Source organism: Hippocampus zosterae, chromosome 9, assembly GCF_025434085.1.
Source record: "Hippocampus zosterae strain Florida chromosome 9, ASM2543408v3, whole genome shotgun sequence".
Lineage (NCBI taxonomy): Eukaryota > Metazoa > Chordata > Actinopteri > Syngnathiformes > Syngnathidae > Hippocampus > Hippocampus zosterae.
In genome coordinates, this window is record NC_067459.1 from 5,743,830 (window position 1) to 5,769,214 (window position 25,385).

The window sequence follows — 25,385 nt, forward strand, 5'->3', positions numbered from 1 at the left end:
ATGTCGTCAAATTAATGGTTATTTAGGCTTCAGGGGATCATCCTGAACAAAATACATGTTGACGTGTGTGCATAAGTCCTTTGGTTTAGGCGTGACACTCAATTTGAGTTTTTATTGCTTTAAATGCATTTTCAGGGGCCGAGTTGAGCACGTATTCTGAGTTTAAATGTATCTTCATAGGAATGAGTTGTGTGATTAAATTAATGGTGATTTGGGCTTCAGGAGGTTATCCTGAACAAAATACATATTGAAGTGTGTGCATAAATCCTTTGGTTTAGGCGTGACACTCAATTTGAGTTTTTATTGCTTTAAATGCATTTTCAGGCCGATTTGAGCATGTTTTCTGAGTTTGAATGTATCTTCATAGGAATGAGTTGTGTGATTAAATTAATGGTGATTTGGGCTTCAGGAGTTTATCCTGAACAAAATACATGTTGAAATGTGTGCATAAGTCCTTTGGTTTAGGCGTGACACTCAATTTGAATTTTTATTGCTTTAAATGCATTTTCAGGCCGATTTGAGCATGTTTTTTGACTTTGAATGTATCTTCATAGGAATGAGTTGTGTGATCAAATTAATGGTGATTTAGGCTTCACGGGGTCATCCTGAACAAAATACATGTTGAAGTGTGTGCATAAGTCCTTTGGTTTAGGCGTGACACTCAATTTGAGTTTTTATTCCTTTAAATGCATTTTCAGGCCGAGCTGAACACGTTTTCTTACTTGGAATGTATCTTCATAGGAATGAGAATGTGAAGTCAAATGTATGGTCATTTAGGCTTCAGTAGGTCAACCTGAACTAAATACAGGTTGAAATGTGTGCATAAGTCCTTTGGTCTATGTGTGACACTCAATTTGAGTTTTTATTGCTTTAAATACATTTTCAGGCCGAGCTGAGCACGTTTTCTGAGTTTAAATGTAACTTCATAGGAATGAGTTGTGTGGTCAAATTCATGGTAATTTAGGCTTCAGGAGGTCATCCTGAACAAAATACATGTTGAAATGTGTACATAAGTCCTTTGGTTTAGGCGTGACACTCAATTTGAGTTTTTATTGGTTTAAATGCATTTTCAGGCCGAGCTGAGCATGTTTTTTGACTTTGAATGTCTCTTCATAGGAATGAGTTGTGTGATCAAATTAATGGTGATTTAGGCTTCAGGGGGTCATCCTGAACAAAATACATGTTGAAGTGTGTGCATAAGTCCTTTGGTTTAGGCGTGACACTCAATTTGAGTTTTTATTGCTTTAAATGCATTTTCACGGGCCAATTTGAGCACGTATTCTGAGTTTAAATGTATCTTCATAGGAATGAGTTGTGTGATTAAATTAATGGTGATTTGGGCTTCAGGAGGTTATCTTGAACAAAATACATATTGAAGTGTTTGCATAAATCCTTTGGTTTAGGCGTGACACTCAATTTGAGTTTTTATTGCTTTAAATGCATTTTCAGGCCGATTTGAGCATGTTTTCTGAGTTTGAATGTATCTTCATAGGAATGAGTTGTGTGATTAAATTAATGGTGATTTGGGCTTCAGGAGGTTATCCTGAACAAAATACATGTTGAAATGTGTGCATAAGTCCTGTGGTTTAGGCGTGACACTCAATTTGAATTTTTATTGCTTTATATGCATTTTCAGGCCGAGTTGAGCACGTTTTCTGAGTTTGAAAGTATCTTCATAGGAATGAGTTATGTCGTCAAATTAATGGTTATTTAGGCTTCAGGGGATCATCCTGAACAAAATACATGTTGAAGTGTGTGCATAAGTCCTTTGGTTTAGGCGTGACACTCAATTTGAGTTTTTATTGCTTTAAATGCATTTTCAGGCCGAGTTGAGCACGTTTTCTGAGTTTGAATGTATCTTCATAGGAATGAGTTGTGTGGTCAAATTAATGCTCATTTAGGCTTCAGGGGGTCATCCTGAACTAAATACATGTAGAAATATATGCATAAGTCCTTTGGTTTAGGCGTGACACTCAATTTGAGTTTTTATTGCTTTAAATGCATTTTCAGGCCGAGTTGAGCCCGTTTTCTGAGTTTGAAAGTATCTTCATAGGAATGAGTTGTGTGATCAAATTAATGCTAATTTAGGCTTCAGGAGGTCAACCTGAACAAAATACATGTTGAAATGTGTGCACAAGTCCTTTGGTTTAGGCGTGACACTCAATTTGAGTTTTTATTGCTTTAAATGCATTTTCAGGCCGAGTTGAGCACGTTTTCTGAGTTTAAATGTATCTTCATAGGAATGAGTTGTGTGATCAAATTAGTCACCATCCGACTACATTTCTCAAGCCCGAATGACATCCCGATGTCGCTGCTGTAGATCCTGGTTGTGTTGATTAGGGAATCTATGTCCCTTTCGCTCTTAGCATACAGCTTTATGTCATCCATGTAGAGGAGGTGACTGATTGTAGCTCCATTTCTGAGGCGGTATCCATAGCCTGTCTTGGTGATTACTTGGCTTAGGGGGTTCAGTCCTATGCAGAACAGCAGTGGGGAGAGTGCATCACCTTGGTATATGCCACATTTGATGGACACTTCGGTAAGTGGTTTGCCATTGGCTTCAAGCGTGGTTTTCCACATCCTCATCGAGTTCGCAACGAAGGCTCTTAGGGTCCTATTCACCTTATACAACTCCAAGCATTCAGTGATCCATGTATGTGGCATCGAGTCATAGGCTTTCTTGTAATCAATCCAAGCTGTGCACAGGTTGGTACGTCGGGTCCTGCAGTCTTGTGCGACTGTTCTGTCAACCAGGAGCTGATGTTTGGCTCCTCTGGTATCTCTACCAATGCCCTTCTGTGCTTCGTTCATGTATTGATCCATGTGTCCACTTATCTTAGCCGGAATGATGCCTGACATGAGCTTCCATGTTGTGGAGAGACAGGTTATTGGCCGATAGTTGGATGGGGCTGCACCCTTCGAGGGATCCTTCATGATCAGGATCGTTCGCCCTTCGGTTAGCCATTCTGGGTGAGTCCCATCCCTCAGCAGCTGGTTCATTTGTACTGCTAGGCGCTCATGGAGTGCTGTGAGTTTCTTTAGCCAGTAGGCGTGGACCATGTCCGGGCCTGGTGCTGTCCAGTTCTTCATATCTGAGACTCTTTCCTGTATGTCTGCCACCCATCACCCAATCCCTGTCCAGTTTTATTTAATCCACAACAGGATGCCAAATTCCTATTGGAATTATTCACCTTCACTGTGGAGCACCTTGTGCTTTTCATCCGGAATTTGAGACATATTATCTTTAATTAAATAGGTGGAATGCTTCTTTTCATTTATGAATTTAATATTTTGCCCTCAACAGCTGGGAAACATCTAATCTGCTGGAGGTCATTCTTTCATTTCTCTTAACACTCATTGTTGATCACAACAGAATTACATGAAGCTTTGGTCACTTGAGGGCTTCATCATATTATAATAACATGCGTTCTTAGTAACTAGTGCAGTAGCGACACTTAAAGGTAAATTACAGTACTGCACCTACCTGTCACGTTCTGCCCGAGGCGATGAACAGATCGCCTCGTACAGAACAAAATAAAGGGGTGGATTCCCAGTAAAGCAGACACGGAAAGATCTTGTCAGAAAAACAAAATAGTCTTTAATGACTAACAGAAAGAGCCCGACAGGGAAAACGGTAACAAAAAGCGCTGGTCAAATAAGGACCAGGAAATAAGGAAACAACCGAAAACGCTCGCTGAAAAAAAACAAAGTGCGAGGAAGTACTGTTTAGGTAATATATATGTATACAATTTAGAGACTAACGCGAATAACAAGAGAGATGGCCGCAAGGCAAGAAGGCAACGAGTAGTCTACAATCGAGGAAATAGTGCGAGAGAACAATGGCACGGCATGGAATTCTCCGGCAGTGAGTGGACTGCCGGAGCCTCTTAATAAAGGCAGATAATCAGCCCGAAATTACGGACAGGTGTGCAGTTGGCGGAGGGAAAAGCCCGCCACCTGCTGGCGGGCACGGGACGTGACACTACCAGTCTCAACCGGTGTTGGGAGCGACTAGTTAAGACATCAGCCAAAGATTCTTACGGTAAGGGAATATGGAAGCCTCTCACACTGAAAAAAAATCAGCTTCCATCTGTCCTCGAAATCCTTATTCCGAAAAACACACCTATTTATTCAATGACCCTTGTAAATTCAGGTAATGAAAGGCATCCAAAATATATTGTCATAAAATACTGATTGACATTTCGCTTTTGAAGGGATTTTAAAAAATGTTAATGTGTGAATATGATTCAAATCCCACTATAAGCTGAAAGTAATGTATTTTGTGTCTAACCCAGGAGATATCATGGGGACAGTGTTGATAAAAAACTGTATAAATCCAAGTATGTACTTGGATAAATGCATGCATTTTCAATGTTTCCTCATTACTTTTTCATGACTTCCTCCCATCCAATCTATGTGCTTCTGTGTAGGAAGAAAAAAGCAAACTCTTCCAGCAATGGACTCACTCTGCACACAAACTCAGTTTATACACAAAATCACTGCGGGATTCTTGACGTGCACAGTGGAGAACCTTATTTTCACTACCTTGTGTAGTTTAGTGAATCAGAATTAATTCTGAACACTGAGCTCGTGATATGCAGTCCGCAAAAATACAGCCCCCTCTCCGTGAGCCGTCACCTTACCGTGGTGGAGGGGTTTGTGTGTCCCAATGATCCTAGGAGCTAAGTTGTCTGGGGCTTTATGCCCCTGGCAGGGTCACCCATGGCAAACAGGTCCTAGGTGAGGGACCAGACAAAGCACGGCTCACAAAGCCCCTTAATGACAGATAAAATCGATGGTATCCAGTTTCCCTTGCCCGGACGCGGGTCACCGGGGCCCCCCTTTGGAGCCAGGCCTGGAGGTGGGGCTCGTTGGCGAGCGCCTGGTGGCCGGGCCTACACTCATGGGGCCCGGCCGGGCTCAGCCCGAAGAGGCAACGTGGGTCCCCCTTCTCATGGTCTCACCACCCGTGGGAGGGGTCAAAGGGGTCGGGTGCAATGCGAGCTGGGCGGCAGCCAAAGGCGGGGACCCTGGCGGTCCGATCCTCGGCTGCAGAAGCTAGCTCTTGGGACATGGAATGTCACCTCTCTGGCAGGGAAGGAGCCCGAACTGGTGTGTGAGGCAGAGAAGTTCCGACTGGATATAGTCGGACTTGCCTCCACACACAGCCTAGGTTCTGGTACCAGTCCTCTCGAGAGGGGTTGGACTCTCTTTCACTCTGGAGTTGCTCACGGTGAGAGGCGCAGAGCAGGTGTGGGCATACTTATTGCCCCCCGGCTCAGTGCCTGTACATTGGGGTTCACACCGGTGGACGAGAGGGTTGCATCCCTCCGCCTGCGGGTGGGGGGACGGGTCCTGACTGTTGTTTGTGCATATGCACCAAACAGCAGCTCAGCATACCCACCCTTTTTGGAGTCCTTGGAGGGTGTGCTGGAGAGTACTCCTGCTGGGGACTCCCTTGTTCTACTGGGGGACTTCAATGCTCACGTGGGCAATGACAGTGAGACCTGGAGGGGCGTGATTGGGAGGAACGCCCCCCCCCCCCCCCGATCAGAACTCGAGTGGTGTTTTGTTATTGGACTTCTGTGCTCGTCACGGACTGTCCATAACGAACACCTTGTTCAAACATAAGGGTGTCCACGTGTGCACTTGGCACCAGGACACCCTAGGCCGCAATTCGATGATCGACTTTGTAGTTGTATCATCGGATTTGCGGCCGCATGTTCTGGACACTCGGGTGAAGAGAGGGGCGGAGCTGTCAACTGATCACCACCTGGTGGTGAGTAGGCTCCGATGGTGGGGGAAGATGCCGGTCCGTCCTGGCAGACCCAAACGTATTGTGAGGGTTTGTTGGGAGCGTCTGGCGGAATCCCCTGTCAGAAGGAGTTTCAACTCCCACCTCCGACAGAGCTTTTCCCATGTTCCGGGGGAGACGGGGGACATTGAGTCCGAGTGGACCATGTTCCATGCCTCTATTGTTGAGGCGGCCAATCTGAGTTGTGGCCGTAAGGTGGTTGGTGCCTGTCGTGGCGGCAACCCTCGTACTCGCTGGTGGACACCAGCAGTAAGGGATGCCGTCAAGCTGAAGAAGGAGTCCTATCGAGCCTTTATGGCCTGTGGGACCCCAGAGGCAGCTGATGGGTACCGACTGGCCAAGCGGAACGCAGCTTCGGTGGTCGCCGAGGCAAAAACCCGAGCATGGGAAGAGTTCGGTGAGGCCATGGAAGCCGACTTCCGGACGGCTTCGAGGAAATTCTGGTCCACCATCCGACGTCTCAGGAGGGGGAAGCAGTGCACCACGAACACTGTGTACAGTGGGGATGGGGCGCTGCTGACTTCGACTCGGGACGTTGTGAACCGGTGGGCAGAGTACTTCGAAGACCTCCTCAACTCCACCAACATGCCTTCCTTGGAGGAAGCAGAGCCTGGGGACTCTGAGGTGGGCTCTCCTATCTCTGTGGTTGAAGTCACCGATGTGGTTAAAAAGCTCCTCGGTGGCAAGGCCCCAGGGGTGGATGAGATCCGCCCAGAGTTCCTCAAGGTTCTGGATGTTGTGGGGCTGTCCTGGTTGACACGCCTCTGCAACATCGCGTGGTCAACGGGGAGAGTGCCTCTGGATTGGCAGACTGGGGTGGTAGTCCCTCTTTTTAAAAAGGGGGACCGGAGGGTGTGTTCCAACTACAGAGGGATCACACTCCTCAGCCTCCCTGGTAAGGTCTATTCAGGGGTGCTGGAGAGGAGGGTCCGTCAGGAAGTCGAGCCTCAGATTGAGGAGGAGCAGTGTGGTTTTCGTCCCGGCCGTGGAACAGTGGACCAGCTCTACACCCTTAGCAGGGTTCTCGAGGGTATGTGGGAATTCCCCCAACCAGTCTACATGTGTTTTGTGGACTTGGAGAAGGCGTTTGACCGTGTCCCTCGGGGAGTTCTGTGGGGGGTGCTTCGTGGGTATGGAGTACCGAACCCCCTGATACGGGCAGTTCGGTCACTATACCACCGATGTCAGAGTTTGGTCCGCATTGCCGGCAGTAAGTCGGAATCGTTTCCAGTGAGGGTAGGACTCCGCCAAGGCTGCCCTTTGTCACCGATTCTGTTCATAACCTTCATGGACAGAATCTCTAGGCGCAGCCGAAGCGTTGAGGGGGTCCGTTTTGGTGGCCTCAGTATTGCATCCCTGCTTTTTGCAGATGATGTGGTGCTGTTGGCTCCTTCAAACAGGGCTCTCCAACTCTCACTGGAGCGTTTCGAAGGCCGAGTGTGAAGCGGTTGGGATGAAAATCAGCACCTCCAAATCTGAAACCATGGTCCTCAGTCGGAAAAGGGTGGAGTGCCCCCTCCGGGTCGGGGGGGAGATCTTCCCCCAAGTGGAGGAGTTTAAGTATCTTGGGGTCTTGTTCACGAGTGAGGGCAGGAGGGAGCGAGAGATCGACAGGCGGATCAGTGCAGCGTCTGCTGTGATGCGGACGTTGTATCGGTCTGTCGTGGTTAAGAGGGAGCTGAGCCAAAGGGCGAAGCTCTCAATTTACCGGTCGATCTACGTTCCAACCCTCATCTATGGTCACGAGCTATGGGTCGTGACCGAAAGAACGAGATCCCGGATACAAGCGGCCGAAATGAGTTTTCTCCGCAGGGTGTCCGGGCTCTCCCTTAGAGATAAGGTGAGAAGCTCGGTCATCCGGGAGGGGCTCCGAGTCGAGCCGCTTCTCCTCCACATCGAGAGGAGCCAGATGAGGTGGCTTGGGCATCTGATTCGGATGCCTCCTGAACGCCTCCCTGGTGAGGTGTTCCGGGCATGTCCCACCGGGAGGAGACCCCGAGGAAGACCCAGGACACGCTGGAGAGACTATGTCACCCAGCTGGCCTGGGAACGCCTCGGGATCCCCCGGGGAGAGCTGGAAGAAGTAGCTAGGGAGAGGGAAGTCTGGGCTTCCCTGCTAAAGCTGTTGCCCCCGCGACCCGGCCCCGGATAAGCGGTAGAAGATGGATGGATGGATGGATGGATGGATGGAAAAATACAGCCCTGTGAGATCAGTTTGCTGAGGAGATGTGAAGTTGCCAAATTTCACATGGAAATGAAATTTAGGTTTTAAGGTTATCGTGTCAGAGGTGTAGGCAAGTAAAAAGACACGTGTTCGAAGTGTTTCAACTGGAGTGTTGACAACTGATCATTTGAATGTGTTGTAGGAAGGAAAAATCGGGGCCCTTGAGGATTGGTTATGTGCACCCCTGATCTATAGGGCTGGATATAGCCGGTGAGGCGTGAGGGGGGGGAGGGTCAACATCATCAACACACACCATCATCATTGGGGGCTCCCAAGGATGCAACCTTTCCCCACTGTTCTATTAAAGGGGTCTCAAACACGCACATGATAGTTTATAGCCCGCACGACAAGATTAAAATTGAGGGCTCTATTTTTGTATCCAATGTACATATGCTAAAAAAATGGCGCATCTTGATTTTTGTCCTTTCGCATGCACCATGCAAGGTGTTCCGGCGGAGGTTCTTTCTATCCCTATATAACAATTTGAATGTTGAAAGTAGACTAAAGTTTAGAAACCAAGTCTATATCGTGGCACAGGTGGTGTACCGCAAATTTGTTGCATTTGACCGAGGTCCAGGCAGACAGATTCTGAGCCCCAACGAGCTGTGTGGTGGTAATCATTCGTATTCAATTCATAAATATGACAACAGCATTCATCAAACCCTCTGAATCGTTTTAGAAATCAATTCATTGAAGATAAACAAATGCTTGCCGTTGTTATTGCCATGTTTTGCATGGTGGTAGTTGGTTGGAGGACCCCATAGGGCAGGGAGGGGCAGGGTTGGTTGACCAAGATGAATTTAACAAAAAAATACAAACAGGAGTACATTGGAAAAACTCCCTCAAATACTCAAAGTCCAGAAAACCACATGAACCAAAGTAACAAAACCTATGACAGAAAACAAAACGTGACAGGAGCACACAGACACTCACAACGATCCAACAAAGACTGACAGAACCCTGAGAACTAAATACAAGCTAAGTGATGAGACAATCTGTAGAAGACACAAACGGTTGAGGGAGCTGTTTGGTTCAACGCAAGGGACACGGATGACGGGAACAGGTGCAGTCAAAAAGGCCACAAAACCAAATGCAACCTTAACAAAAACATCCCTCAAGGGACGGATCCCAGATGTCCCAAATGTCACTCAATGGCTTGACTTGGCGGAAGATGGGGGTGTGGGGGTGGGGGTGAAGCACTTGCGTCACCGGAGACAGGAACGGAGGGCGACCGCACCACTTGCGACATGTGCAGTCAAAAAAGGTACAAAACGAAATGCAACCTAAAAACATAACAGTTATTATATGGTGCTCAACAATAAAGGGACAGTAAAGATATTCAGTCATTTTCAGCAGAGAAAAGTGAATATTTTGTTAAAATTAATTTGATAACTTCATTCATATGCACGCACACACACACACACACATATATATATATATACTATATACACACACATATATATATACTAGGGTAGTGGGGTTAATCCCCCCATCCCCCCAAAAAAGCAACACTGTTTCCAGCTAATATTATGAAATAGGTTTATCAAGTGGTCTTCCATGTTTGCTTTTGGCACAAAATACACTGTCAATACAGGAAATGCTCTTTTGCTCATGAGCCACAACCTTATGAACAATGCTGGAAAATGGAAATATATGTCCTTCTACCGCACAAATCCAAGATGACCAGAGAATGCAACTTTTGTCCGGTATCATCATTAACAAGCATGGCTACACTCATAATGGACATAAGATCCATACCGGCGCCATCCGCCTCAGATCCTCCCTCGGGCACTTGAGCTCATCACCTCTGGCTCATTAAGAATAGTCAGGACAGCGTTATTGTCACCTGTGTGGCTGTCTCATCTCCTTATGTCACTAAATCAATATTGGGGTGTATTTGCAGCTCTCATGCATTAAGCTTAAGTAATTATTATTATATATATATATTTTTTTTCCCCCCAAGATGGCGCCCGAGTAGGCAGCCTTTGGCAAGTGCTCTTCAAGAGCCTTGCTTTTTTGTTCTTTTTTGGTGTTTTTGTCTTTTGTTTTGTCACGTTTGTTGTTTCATCGTGTGGACCTGATATGGACTGTTTTCAGTGCTTTTTGGCCACGACATTCGTCAAAGGAGAAGTATCTGTGCTTGGTGGTTGCGCCTTCTCGGCAGCACGCCTGTACCAGCACAGATTTTGATTGGGAGGAATGTCTGCGCCATTGACTGTCGGTGCTGGACAGACCTGGGGCGCTTGTGTTTTTGCGCCTGTAATGGGCAGCATTTTTTACAACACCGTTTTGTTCAGTGGCTATGTCGGCGCTGTTGGACAGTCGGCATTGGTGCGGCTGGATGGATGGCTGCTGAAGTTAAGGATGAGGAGAGAGGAGCGTTGCGCATTTGGAACCGTGAGTCGCCGCTTGGAATTGAAATGGATTTCCATGGTACAGAAGAAGTGAACCAATCTCTTTTTTCGTCAATGGATGCTACAGCTTCTTGTTGACTTTGAAACTTAGCTTGTAGCCGACGTGTGCACATTTTGAGCATGACGTCTCTGATCCACTGGTTAAAGGACAATTTGATTCTCTCCTCTTTCATCTCAAACTGCTCCAAACAACAAAGCGTGGGATGGAAAAGTGGTTCGGACTGCACGACTGTCCGTGTTTTGTTATGTGTTGTGTTTATTATTTTACTTTATGTTAACTGTTTTATTAAGCGCTTTGTTACAGCTGCCGCTGTTGTGAAAGCGCTATATTAATCAGCATGTATTGTATTGTATTGTATTGTATTGTATTGTATTGTATTGTATTGTATTGTATTGTATTAATTACTACCTATCAAGACAACCCAAAAAATTAATGAAGCCTTCCGTTAAGCTATGTAATTAAAATGGCATTAGTGCTAATGAATGGCGAAGCTGGAGCTGTTGTAAAAGTGCGATACAAATAAAGATGCTCGGTCCTGAGCACATGGACTGAAATCATGCCTGGCAAACGGAGGCAAATCTCGTTGTCTGTGAAGGCTGAAATTGTATCTCACTTTCGAAAGGGTGTCTCCCAGATGAAGCTTCGTCTTCGTCTGGGAGACACCCTTAAGTGTGTATATGATTGTGCAGTCTTGTCCAACTGAAGAAGGCACTTTTCATTGGCTGCTTGAATGTTTTCTTTCTTATCGAAAGAAAACATTTTCTTTCGATAAGATTGGGATGCTATTGTTTCACTCCCCTCAACATGGTAACATGGTTGACGTCACTTCCGGAGTGAACGCTGGCGAATTTTGGACGCCGCTACTCCCCGTGATTTTTTTTTATTTTTAAGTCCATTTTATGTCAATTTTTTTTATCTTTTATAGCCGACATATTTTATGTCGACCTGCTTTTATGGTCACCGAGTGAACAATGATCAATCCACACTCGATCGGCCGAACTGTCATTACCTGTCATCGAGTATTGAGTTGTCGTTGAGTTGCGGCTAGCGGCTAGCTTACCCACTAACTGTTGCTGCTTCCCGACTTCATTACTCCGGTCCGGCTATGTCAATCAGCTGTGAGTGGCTTGCTTTCTGCTGGTTCGCTCTGTGTGTTTTCCACCACTCATTGGAAGCGCTTCACCAATATGCAGCCACTGAGCTCAAACTCAACTTTAATTCACACGGTCCACCACCGCCTGCTCTGCTCCAACACCCGGACATCCTTTACGTGCCCCGGCGAAGGTGCACTCACCGGGGCTCACGCCGAAACTATCAATACGACAACTCCAGCTCCATCAGGTCGTTCTGGTCCACCGCTCGCCGCCCACGGAAGAACACCGGACGCCGTGCGGATGCCTCTGTGTTGACACGCGTCCCGAGGTCGGATAGCATCGCGGTCGCTCGCAGCTGCACTCCTGTCAACGTTGGCCGACTGAACATCCGCTCCCTTACGAGCAAGGGCCAGTTCGTCCACGACCTCCTGACAGACCGTGAGTTTGACATTCTGTGTCTGACTGAGACCTGGCAGCAGCCAGATGATTATGGTACTCTTAATGAAGCTACTCCACTGGGCTTTGTTTATCACGCTGTGCCGCGCACGACTGGGAGGGGAGGCGGCCTCGCGATGATTCTGCGCGAGGATTGGAAATTTGCACCTGTAAATGTGCCTGCTTTTTTATCTTTTGAAGCGACAGTTATACAGCTCTCTGGATCAACTCCCACACTGATTGCCACTATTTACCGTCCACCAAAACCAAACAAGAATTTTATCACTGACATTACTACACTCCTCACTCATCTGTATACACTATCACCAAATGTGATTCTCTTAGGAGATTTTAATATACACATGGACAATATCAAAAACTCACTTACCAAAGACTTTACCTCCTGTCTGGACAGTTTTGGTTTTCAATAGTATGTCAACTTTCCCACACACAGTAAAGGACATATTCTGGACTTGATCTGCTGTATTGGATTATCACCAACAAACTGTAAAACCGATCTCCTCCCATACACAGATCATCTATTGCTTTCATTCAATGTTAACCTGTCATTTTTCAAATCCAACCCACAACGCATTACACATTTCCGTAAAATCAAGGATATTAACCCGGACAATTTAGAATCACTTATCAACAACCTCCCCAGTACTGATTGTCTTTCTACAACAGATGAGTTTTTGACACACTACAATACAAATCTCCATAACATTCTCAATATCCTGGCCCCACTCAAAACCCGAACTGTCTCCTTCAACCAAACAGCACCCTGGTTTACCCCTACCCTCAGACAACTTAAATCAAAAGGCCGTCAACTTGAAAGATTATATAGAAAAACTGGACTCACCATTCATAAAGAAATGTACACTACCCACTTTCTCCATTACAAGGACTCAATATCCAAAGCCAAATCAATCTTCTACTCTGGATTCATCAGTTCCAATGAAGGCAACCCCAGATCACTCTTTTCACTCATTTCTAAACTCACTAAACCTGCTGACACTCTTCCCTCACATCTCTATTCCACTGATTTTTGTAATACTCTGGCCTCATTTTTTACATCCAAAATCCAACTTATCCACCAGCAACTCACCCCTTCAGCTGCTCCTAACCCTCCTTCTCCATTCTCCCCGGTTCCTACCCACCTATTCTCTGCATTCACATCCCCATCTGTCCACCAAATCTCCATCTTAATCCAGAAGTCCAAATCCTCTACTTGTCAGCGTGACCCTCTCCCTACTGTTTTAGTCAAAGCTTCTATCCCGGCCCTCTCCCCTCTCATCACTAACATTATTCAAACTTCCCTCTCTACTGGCATTGTACCATCTCATCTCAAAACTGCTGCTGTCACTCCCATACTGAAGAAACCTGGCTCTGATCCCTGCGACTTGAACAACTTTCGTCCCATATCAAACCTTCCGTTCATCTCCAAACTTCTAGAGGAAACAGTAGCTGCTCAACTTCACACCCATCTTTCCTCCAATAAGCTATACGAACAATTTCAATCTGGCTTCCGTCCCCTCCATAGTACTGAAACTGCCCTCCTCAAAATATGCAATGACCTTCTTCTCTCTGCTGACTCCGGTTCACTCGCCATCCTCCTCCTGCTTGACCTCAGTGCAGCCTTTGACACCATCTCTAACTCCATCCTCCTCGACAGACTCTCCTCCATTGGCATCACCAGCATCCCCCTCTCCTGGTTCCGCTCCTATCTTTCTGACCGCACCCAGTTTATCCAACTCAAACGTTTTAGATCTCACCCCTTTCCCCTCACTTCAGGTGTTCCTCAGGGTTCTGTCCTTGGCCCATTGCTATTTCTAATCTATCTTCTTCCCGTGGGTAATATCTTCAGGAAACATCACATTCATTTTCATTGCTACGCGGATGACACCCAGCTCTACATCTCTACCAAACCTAATACCATACTTCCACCATCCTCCCTAACCAACTGCCTGCAGGAATTAAAATCTTGGTTCACCTCAAATTTCCTCAAACTGAATAGCAATAAAACTGAATTCCTCCTTATTGGCACTAAATCCAATCTAAACAAAATAAACAATTTCTCCATTCCCTTCGAAAGCTCTTCCATCTCCCCCTCCCCTCAGGTCAAGAGTCTGGGTGTCATCCTTGATAGCACCCTCTCCTTCACCTCACATATCAACCACATCACTCGTTCTGCATATTATCATCTTCGAAACATCCACCGGCTCCGCTCTTCTCTCACTCCTCAGTCCACTGCTATACTTGTACACACCCTCGTCACCTCGCGACTCGATTACTGTAATTCCCTTCTGTGTGGTCTCCCTGAAAAAACCCTCCATAAGCTTCAGCTGGTCCAAAATTCAGCCGCCCGCATTATCACACTCACGCCATACATAAACCATATTACACCTGTCCTTCAACATCTCCACTGGCTTCCCATTTTACACGCATTCAATATAAAATCCTGCTACTCACATTCAAATCCATTCATGACCTAGCCCCTCCATACCTATCTGACCTCATCCATATTCCTACGCCTGTCCGCTCTCTTCGTTCCTCCTCCTCTGTCCTCCTCTCTGTCCCCCCTGCTCGCCTCGTCACCATGGGAAGTAGAGCCTTCAGTCGCTCTGCTCCCCAGCTATGGAACTCACTCCCCGCTGACCTTCGTAATACAGCCTCATTAACACATTTCAAATCCCGCCTCAAAACACATCTGTTTCGACAAGCCTATTCACTCAGACCATAAAGCCATTGTTTTATTTATTTATTTTGTTGTATTTTTTCTTATCTTATTTGATGTAGTTTTTTAACATTGTACTCGTGATTTTAACTGCTTGTTGTAAGGTGTCCTTGAGTTTCTAGAAAGGCGCCCACAAATAAAATGTATTATAATTATTATTATTACTGTATACACATATTTGTGATTGACATGTTCAAGTTGTTATGTTTTTAAATGTTCATAGTGTATTATACACATATTAGTTGGCAGCTATTTTATTGGAAATGGTTCCAACCGACTACTGTTATAACGTACAGAAAAACAAAACCCTCACGAATGGCAATTCTGGCATATGTAAACCAAGTTGCCAGGGCTGCATGTTTCATCGGTCCGTTCGTTGCATATGTGACAACTAACCTCAAAATGACTGAGTTTAAAGTGAGCTTAAAACAGAAAAACTGAGGCATGACAAGATTGTTTGAAGCGCTCTCTAATAAGTTCACAAGCATCACGGGTGGAATTTTTATCTGGAAGAGGGTTGTGTTAAAATGTTTATATTTAATATAATTTATTTTGGTTTGGCGGCCTGGTAGTCCAGTTGTTAGCACGTCAGCTTCACAGTGCAGAGATACTGGGATCAATTCCAGCTCCGGCCTCCCTGTGTGGAGATTGCATGTTCTCCCCAGGCCTGCGTGGGTTTTCTCTGGGTACTCCGGTTTCCTCCCACATTCCCTAGGTGTGAGTGTGGGTGTGGATGGTTGTTCGTCTCTGTGTGCCATGCGATTGGCTGGCAACCGATTCAGGGTGTGCCCCACCTACTGCCTGAAAACAGCTGGGATATGCTCCAGCACCCGAGTGAGGATAGAGCAGTTCGGAAAATGAATGAATGAATTTATTTTGGTTTGTGAGAAAAAAATGGTTAACTGTTAACTGTATCTCAGCTCATACTGTGCTGTTCTCTTCTCAGAAGGGAAACAACCCCTGACCATATAAAGGAAGAAAACTAGTATTCCGCTTTTTTGCTGTGCCATCTGGGAGAGAAGGTAATCGCAAAGTGGAAATTAACTTACCCGTGTGACAAGGAACTCATAGAAATTTTATATAGTAAATGGAGGGCAAATGATCTATTTAGAGTTGAGGTGGAGGGTTTGGGGAGGCTCAAAATGTTTCCTTCTTCCTGTGGGGCATAGCTGAAAATAATTGACAAGCACTGGCTTAAGGGCATGCTGAATTGTATGTATTATTTTTCAACCTTTTTTTGGGCCAAGGCACACTTTCATTAAAAAAAATCTCAAGGCACACCACCCATAGCTACAGAAGTTCACTTTTCAACATGTAGCTTTTATTGGCAATATAGTTGTTCTCATCAAAGTGTCTTGAATAGGAATCGAATAAACACAAAGAAAAATATTTCATTCACTCGGCTTGAAAACTGGGCTTGTTTGAATGAAGACACAGTTGATATATCCTGAAAGGAATCGAAGAAAAACACACACCAAGTTATTTCTCAACAGCTCACAGTCTCACTCTATTTTTAGTTTTTATACCAGTTGGGCTCGAAAAGCTCATCTTGCACAAATATGTCGTTGAGGAAGATCAGCAAAGCTTAGCGTCAAACTTCGATGCCTGAGTTCAGTTAGCTCCTCATGCTACAGCTCTGTGGGACAAAGCATTCCGTGGAGGCTGAAGAGTTTTAAAATGTTGAACTATTTTCTCACACAATGCAACTGTGTTAACATCTTTCTATTGCTTGGTGTGTGTGTGAAAATGTCAAAAATCGGCTCTTTGGGCAGTTTGTTGTCAGAGTTGCATCTTTGAACCGAATCAATTTATTTTATCTGTACTTGTAAGCAGATTTTCATATCAGCTTTGCATTCGTGTGTACAGTTCATTCAGATGATGAAATATATTGTTCCAGGATGCCAGCCTTCCACACTCTTGAGTTAGTGGGGAATGAAACACTCGGATGCCAGCATTTGGCGTCTCCCTCTCTTTATTCTTTTCTCTCCCTCTTAAAACAGGACACATCTCTTCTTGTCCTTTCCTTCCCTTCCACACTCAACCACCTCCTAGCTAATGAAGGTCACGACCATGTCTAAATTTATTTACGATGGTCTTGTAGGCGGGAAGTATTAATGTCTCTGCCACAGTGGAACTTTTTAGACTTAGCTACAAGTTCAACAATGCGGCCGCTAGCTTTAAGGCAGGGGTGTCAAACTCATTTCACATTGTGGACCACATACAACCTCGATAGATGTCAAGTGGACCGGACCATTAAAATTATACCATGCTCTGCTATAAATAACCAAAATAATATGTCTTTCCTTTGTTTTGGTCTAAAGAAGCATGAGAGCATTAGGAAAATGCTGAAATTTAATGAACATATCTTTTACAAAACATTTCATGAAGCACCTTAGATTTCCTTAGACAAATGTGCAATTTACTTTTATCATTCACATATGTGCATTGCAACTGATCGGACTGATTGATCAAGGGCACAAAACTTGAACAAGGAATTGGTATTGAAAAATACCGTAAGATTAAGATATCCTTTATTCGTCCCGCAATGGGGAAATTACAATCAGAATTCAGAAAGGAAAACGCTGGGTAGGGAGAGGGGGGAAAAAAAATACACGCTCGCACTATCCTCTTCCGAGGATAATTTAAGTCCAGGTTAAAAAAAGACCCTAGCACATAAATAAGCATATGACAGTTACAACAAGTCACAAGACATAACATGTAATAAGGGGGAGGATGAATGGGAAGGGGGGGTTGGCTAACCGCGACGCGGCCGAAGTGACCAGCTGCACGGGCATCGTTGCGCTCCGCATATCGAAGCACGTCACGGGGGAAAAAAGAATCGGAGTGATGAAGACGGTGATAACAAGGATGTGTATGCGTATGTGCTTGTCCAGTCGTGTATGTGTATGCGTGTACAGGTCATAGCTGCTTGGTCGAGGTCTGCTCATCATGAAGACAGTCCCGGCTTATCAGTCCATGGCCGAGAAGGAGGGGGGTGGTGGTGGGGTCCCTAGACTCCATGCGTACTTCCATCCAGGGGAAAGGCCAGATAGCATTGTTTGTTTTGGAGAGACGGCCGCCAACAATTCCAGACAGCCTTGAGTCCTTGGTCTGTATCTCCTCACTGGCGCCGATCAGTCGGATCCGAAAATTCTTTCTGCAGGGTGGATTCCAACTTCTCCATGGTATTGTCGATCGCGCGGAGTCGCTCCAAAACCGCAACAATATTGCGGTTGAGCTCAGTCACCGCTTGAGTCTGAGTGTTGGACATTCGCGCCAAGCCATCCAGAGTGACCGGCAGCTTCTTCACTTCCAATAGAGACGCTCCCGTCGGTTGGATTTTGCGATAGAACAGCAAGTTGCCAACACCAAACGGCAGCATACCTGTTATCAAAAGGCCAATAATGTAGATGTCTTCCACATCTTCCACGGACAGTACTGCCAGGCACACCGACAGCCAGTAAAAAAATAAAAAAGCATGTTCCCCCTTTGACGGAGCCTAGCTACCTTTTAAAGGTCTACAATCACCACTGAAATGTTGATGATGATGATGGCGCTTGCATTACATCAGCTGATTTTCTTGTAGTTTTAATGGATACACAGTAATGTATTAAAATCTTAAAGCTTCTTTAGGAGATCCAGGTGTGTCTGTCCATAGAGGCCATTTCTGGTGATTACATCTTAGAGCATTCTCTCTCCTTTTTTCTCTCTCGCAGCTCCCCAACGGTGATCAATTGATGTGCTCCATTCTTCTACCATTGTCTGTTCACTCTAATAATGAGCATTTATTTGTCTACATATTTGATCTGCCTGCAGCAAATGACAGAGAGACAGGCAGCAGTATTCAACAGAGAAAACAGTCTTCATAGGAGATTCCTTCTGTTCCACTTTCTCTGCAATGCCTTTTTTGTGTACAGCAATCTCACACCACCACTTCACCCATGATGCCTGGTTTATTTTAAACACTGCAGCGTATGCCTCCCCAGACACAATAACATGTGCATGTGCTTTTGTTCCTGCTTTTGTTTTAATGTGTACGCGTTTTCCAAACAATGTAGGAGGCTGACTCCCCAGCTTTTCATCTTTCATCTCAGAAGGGTTGCTATGGGAACTAGAGCATCGAAAATAGTAATAAAGATGCTCTGAATTGTTGCGATGCTACCTTCAAAAGAGGACACAAACCTCAATTGCTGGTAAGATGTTCAAACATCATGAGCTCATTTCACATCCAAGTTACCATGAAATACTGCATTTCTCTCACAATTCACGCAGGCCCCCATTGTGCATCAATTTTCATAGTTGCAACCTCCATTCCAAATTTTTCTATCACCCCAACAAGCCAATTTTACATATGAATAGCCACATCAGTATTTACTTGATTGCAATCAGAGGCTGGCGTACTAGTGTGGAAGCATGGTCTGAGGAAATTAGTGCCATTAACCGTCCCAGTATGGGGCCAACGTGCACAATGGCAGCAGCTGAACTCTATAATCAAGAGGACACACTCAAAACCACATATCTCTGTGTAAAGAAGTGTGTGTGTGTGTGTGTTTGTGTGTGTGTGTGTGTGTGTGTGTGTTTGTGCGTGTGTGTGTGTGTGTGTGTGTGTGTGTGTGTGTGCGTGTCTTGGCAGAGGAAATGAGGTCAAGGAAAGTGTGGCCCTTTTTAAAGAGTTTCTTGTTAACGCCAAGCAACCATAATTCATCAGTGTTACCTCCTTCATTGTCTGTTTAGAATAACCTCTGTAACCTTGTTTGTGTCTGTGTGTGTGTAAATGTATGTTCCCTCGACAGATTCAGGATTAGACCTGGTTGCAATACACTCTGTTCACCTTCCACTTGTTTACTTGTTTGAGTACTTACCTCACCCTCAAGAAACTGAAGGTCTTCCGAATACTTCTACTGCAAGACAAACTGCGAGATGTAGTCACATGTTCACAAAGGAAGGTTCGAGGAAGTTTACGAAGTGACAGGAAAGTTGAGTGGACAAGGTGGTTTGGAAATGAGATGTGAAATCCCGTGATGGGGTCCTCTTAGCATTCTGGTGATAATTCCCAACAGGGCAGTGAACAAGTATTCCAAATGGACACACCGTTGAATTTTCGATAAGATCCTTTTTTTGCATGTGTACATGTGTGTGTGCGTGTGTGTGTGGAGCAAGGAGGCCGGAGGAGTGGGCATTAGTGATTGAAATGTAAATGTCAGTCAGAAAAATGTTTGTGTCCTCAATGATATGGCATAAACATACAAATAGTTTAATACAGAAACTGATGTTTGTAATAAAAGTGACCAATAATTTTTTGGCTGCTATTACTTTTTTTTCCTATGTGAATGTAAGTACAGCAGTTGGTGTTTGTGAAATTGACAGAAAGACATGAGACTATTAGATTTTTATTACCAGGGTTAAAAGTTTTACTTCAAGAGGATTGGAGTGCCCTTTGAGTTTTGTTTTGTTTTTATTATTCACAATCGTAGTAGTCACAAGTTTTTGATTGCATAAGATATTTTATTTCCTCACTGGAGCAGATGCGTACACTCTGAAAACAGTTGGGTCAAAAATAACACATTTTTGGTTACATTTGACCCAATTCTTGTGTTAAGAAAGGACCGATCTTCAAAATATTCTCCCAAAGTTATGCTATATTGACTAAAATGTAGGGTTATGGCAATTTTTTAACAAGTATATTGAACTTAGATTGAGGTGAACCATTAAACCAATTTTAATTACGCCTTACAAATTAATCCTTCGGCTTTCTTATGAGCAACATCTCAAACGAAAGATGCTTTCCCCAAATGAGCATGCAAGCTTTACAGGTACACCACTACATCCCACCTCGATGGCATCCCTAAAGGTCCATCACTGTTTCCGTCAGTCTTTCAGGCCGACTAAGTGGGCCCAGGCCGTCACTTGTCAGCGACAGCCAATCGACTTCGAGAAGGTACCGGTAATTTCCACATTGCACACAAGCACAGCACAGGCTGAAATAGTCAATAGAGACAAATAAATAAATAAAATATCAGACACACACACACGTACACACACACACGCATACACACACAAACACACAGCATGGTGATTGGTGAAAAAAATAAACAACAACACGGGACAACGTCATTCCGGTATGTGGGCACTGAAAGGTTTCCAGCACAGTTTTTTAAGTTTGGTTTTGTATTTAACTGCATGTCAGGTGTGCAGCACCGACGTGGTATCACGAAATACATTCTTGTTGCCGTTTGGCTCCAAGTGATTCCTGTCCTTCAGACTGTTGTTTTTCTCCAACGGACACTTCAACAATAAGAGATGACACCATATACGTCCAATTACTTGAATGACCAGCTGACCTTGCGAGCCAGGCTTCTCAATCTCCAGGCATCTCAGGTTAAGAGGTCAGAGAACCAGTTATTATAGTTGTAGGACATTTGAGGTTCTAAACAGCTCTCATAACATCTTTCCACTTGGTCTTGAAAAAAAACCCCACATAATTACTTGGTAACAGCAAGGTGCTGAGTGCGTCGAGAGAACAGTGTGTGCTTTTGTGTGCATTTGTGTTGAGCAGCATAAGAGGGAGAAGGATGATGCTATAATCAGGCTAGGTCCCTGGAGGGCAGAAAGTAGTGTTGACAGCGACTCCTCATTTTTTAGAGGGAGGATTTCTGGGGCACAGTAGAATTGTCTGCTTTAAATTACACAGTGAGCTGGACTTTTGAGAGTAGCTCCAGAACTGCACTGTAAATAATTTATACGGATGACAGTAGTCGTGCTGTGCACAAACGGGGAGTGGGTGATTCGGACATTTGTACGAGCCGGTGTGGCAAAAATCAAATCATAATTTGCGGACTCAAGACAAATGGTGTGACATGGTTAGTATGGCGACTGATAGCGTGTGTCATCTTTTAAGAGATTGTATGGCGGCTATACTGTACACATCAAATGATACCTGAGGTTATTTTGTTAATGCTCTGAATCTTTTCATGGTACCCTGCAAATCTTCTCTGTGAATTTGGCATAAATCAAACACAGATGCATGTGTTGATACCGGGGGCTTTTTGCCGCACGGCTGTTAGTTGAAATGCCAGCAGCACAAGCTGTGCAAGACATTTTGAAATGCTACAAGGACTGATGCTTGTTTGGAAAAAGGAAGCAAAGCGTACATTTCATTCAGGCTGCTGTCAGCATAGATAAAGAGACAGAATTATTTACTAGCGGCGTAACGATACACTGATTTAGTATCGATGTGTTTGCCCCTGATCTGACGACATCGATACACACTGGACAAGTGCACATCGATGCTGACCACACAACAGTGATACAATCAACAAACTAACTTTATTCTCAAAATTCCAAATGACCTATTATTTTTTTATTTTGGTTTGAATGTTATTCTGGTTACTTGTTTATGTGTGCCCTGCAATTGGCGGGCAACCAATTAAGGGTGTTCCTCGCCTACCGCCTGAAGACAACTGGGATAGGCTCCAGCGTGCCCCACAAGCCTTGTGAGGGTAAGCGGTTCAGAAAATGGATGGATGAATGTTACTCTTCATGCATGAACGTGTGTTCATTGGTTTGTTTTTGTTTTTGTATTTTTGTTTGTTTTTGTTTTGCCCGTGCATGCCATTTCCCGTCGACGTTGGAGATTTATGTCATGCATTCAACATAGACTATAATAGATCAACATCAAGCACAGCGGCGAGGAAGTAGGAGATTTTTTGGACAAGCAATGTCTTTATTTCTGTGGGATTTTGCAATAAAGGATATCCTCTTGTCGTGTATAGCCTTTGCAAACACTGAATGCAATTTCACGGGAACACGACAGTTTGTCGACCCGTCTCGACCGGCACCATGGCACACAAACAACAAATGCGTCATGAATCAACAGTGGCACAGAGCAAAAAGGTGTGATGCCTTATTTATTCTAAAACTCAATCATAAATATCCTCGTGCTCAAAGAATTACTTATTATTGCGGAGCGTGCACAGAGCTGTCTTGTTGACAGACCATGTATAGTCCAGCTGATTTTGAAAAATAATATGCAAGCGTTGGTTAAAATTGTGAACAGTCAGAGCAGCAAGTTAACTTAATGTGAAAATAAACAAGTTTAATACTTGTGTATAAGTGTATTGTCCCATAAGGAGAACATCGACAATTATTCGAAAATATGAAGCACTTTATCTTAACCTTGAAAATATCGTATCAAATTGCATTGCATCGTTCCAAAAAAGTGTTGCTTTGTGTTGAATTGTTCAGCCATATCATATTGGTCAAAAAAACGTTGTTACACCCCTACTATTAACCACTATTTTACAACACTAAAGTGTGCTATAACCCACCCAGATTCTATTTACTGGCCACAACGTGACGTGAGATTCTACTTAAGGTAAGTCATTTTAAAGTAAAAAGAACAACTATTTTGTACCGGGAGTGACCTGTCTGGGAGTGACCTGTCAAATAATTGAATGTCGGGCTTTGTAAAACGCTTTGGGCACTATATATTGTTGATAAAGCGCCATGTAAATCTTTATTTAATATTTCGGCAAATCTTACGTATTTTCCAGCATGTGGAAAAAGCCAGGAGGACCTTTTCAGCACCTCTGTGTGTGTGTCATATAAATTTAATGGAGGGGCTGTAGGGTGAACTGCCATAGGAGTAATTAAGGCATTTTGTAGCCATTTGCATCTCCTGTTGGTTCTCAGCTTACAATCTGACCACATGAACACATGGGCACCTTGCATTTTGTACTCGTCTGAAATGTTGAAACAATGATAGTGTCTTTGTAATGTTGTGTGTCAAAATGTACAGCGCTTGACTAGTGAATCTCATTTGTGGAATGCAACTCCCTTTAGTGGTCCGTGAGAGAATCACACCTCAGTAAATTTCAGTTGTATTTAAGTGTTTACAGTATTCACACCAGAAATGTCACGTTGTGCCCGAAGCGATGGAATTATTGCTTCGTGCACAACAAAATAACTGAAAGGTGAATCCCCGAAATAGCAGACACAAAAGAGATTTTGTCAGAGAACAAAAGGAGTCTTTAATGACGAACACAAAATACCCGACAGGGAGAATAACAAAAAACGCTGGTCAAAATAAGGACCAGGGATAGAATAAAGGGAACAACAGAAAACGCTTGCGGAAAACAAATGGCAAGGAAGGTCTGATTAGACGATTATATAAATTTTGTTCGTAATAGGAATAATGGCGCGTAATAACAGCCACTAAGCTAAGAGGCAACAAATAATCCAAATAGTAATTTGAGCGAGAGAATATTGGCGCGGCGTGGAATTCTCCGGCAGTGAGTAGACTGCCAGAGCGTTCAAATAAAGGCTGAGCAATTACTGCCAAATGGGTGACAGGTGTGTAAACGGCGGGCAGAAAGCCCGCCCCCTGCTGGCAAACACGGGACGTGACAGTACCCCCCCCTCAACGGACGCCTCCCGGCGGCCTACCCGGTTTCGATGGATGAGCTGCGTGGAAGTCGCGCAGAAGGGACGGATCAAGGATCCAGGAGCGGGGGATCCATTGCCGCTCCTCCGGCCCGGAGCCCTCCCAGTCGACCAGATACTGGAACCCCCTTCCCCTGCGCCGAGAGTCCAGGATGCCACGTACCGTGTACACCGGGTCACCATCGACGACCCGCGGGGTAGGGGGCGTAGTGGGAAAAGGAGCCAAGGGACTGGAAGTCACCGGATTGAGCAGGGAGACGTGGAACACGGGGTGAACCTTCATGGTGGCCGGTAGCCGGAGCTTGACCGCGACAGGGCTGACGACGGACTCGACCTCGAAAGGTCCGGTGAAAAGGGGCCCCAGCTTCGCAGACGAGCCGGCCAGGCGAAGGTCCCTTGTCGCCAGCCACACCTTTTGTCCCACCACGTAGGTAGGTGACGGGCGCCGCCGACGATCCGCGACCTGCCGGTTCCGGTCCGCCGTGCGGGACAGCGCAGCACGGGCCTCCTTCCACACGCTGTGGGCCCGCTTGAGGTGATGCTGCACCGACGGGACCTCCACCTGACCCTCCTGGGACGGGAACAGCGGTGGTTGGTTCCCGTAGGCCGACATGAAGGGGGACATACCGGTGGCCGACGAGACGAGGGTGTTGTGCGCATACTCCACCCAAGGCAAGTGGTCGGCCCAGGAGGAGGGACGGTGGAGGCACACACAGCGGAGGGCCGCCCCCAGATCCTGGTTGGCACGTTCGGCCTGTCCGTTGGACTGGGGGTGATACCCCGAGGTCAAGTCAAGTCAAGTCAAGTCAACAGTATTTATAGAGCACTTTCAAACAGCCATCGCTGCATACAAAGTGCTGTACATGGAGCGATTTAACATATACAATAAACAGTAAGACGAATCAGTAATAAGTAATAAGTAATAAGGCGGTAGAAAGCACCAAGCAGTAAAACCAATAGCAAATCTAAGTCATGCTGAGTCAAACGCCAAAGAATACAAGTGAGTTTTGAGGAGGGCTTTAAAGATGGGCAGCGAGGAGGCTTGCCGAATGTTCAGTGGGAGGTCATTCCAGAGAGATGGACCAGCAACAGAAAAGGCTCGATCCCCTCTGAGCCTCAGTTTAGTTCTTGGTACGTCTAGCAAAGACTGGTCCACAGACCTGAGGCGCCGGGCAGGGGTGTAGGGGCGTATGAGCTCAGAGAGGTAAGGTGGCGCGAGATTAT

At 45.2% G+C, this 25,385-nt stretch overlaps 1 protein-coding gene across 1 annotated transcript in view; it reads left to right on the forward strand.

Annotated features, from left to right (window-relative positions):
• klhdc8a (kelch domain containing 8A) overlaps window positions 1-25,385 on the forward strand; it is a 494,173-nt gene that overhangs the window by 433,174 nt on the left and 35,614 nt on the right. The gene's annotated exons all lie outside the window — the stretch shown is intronic.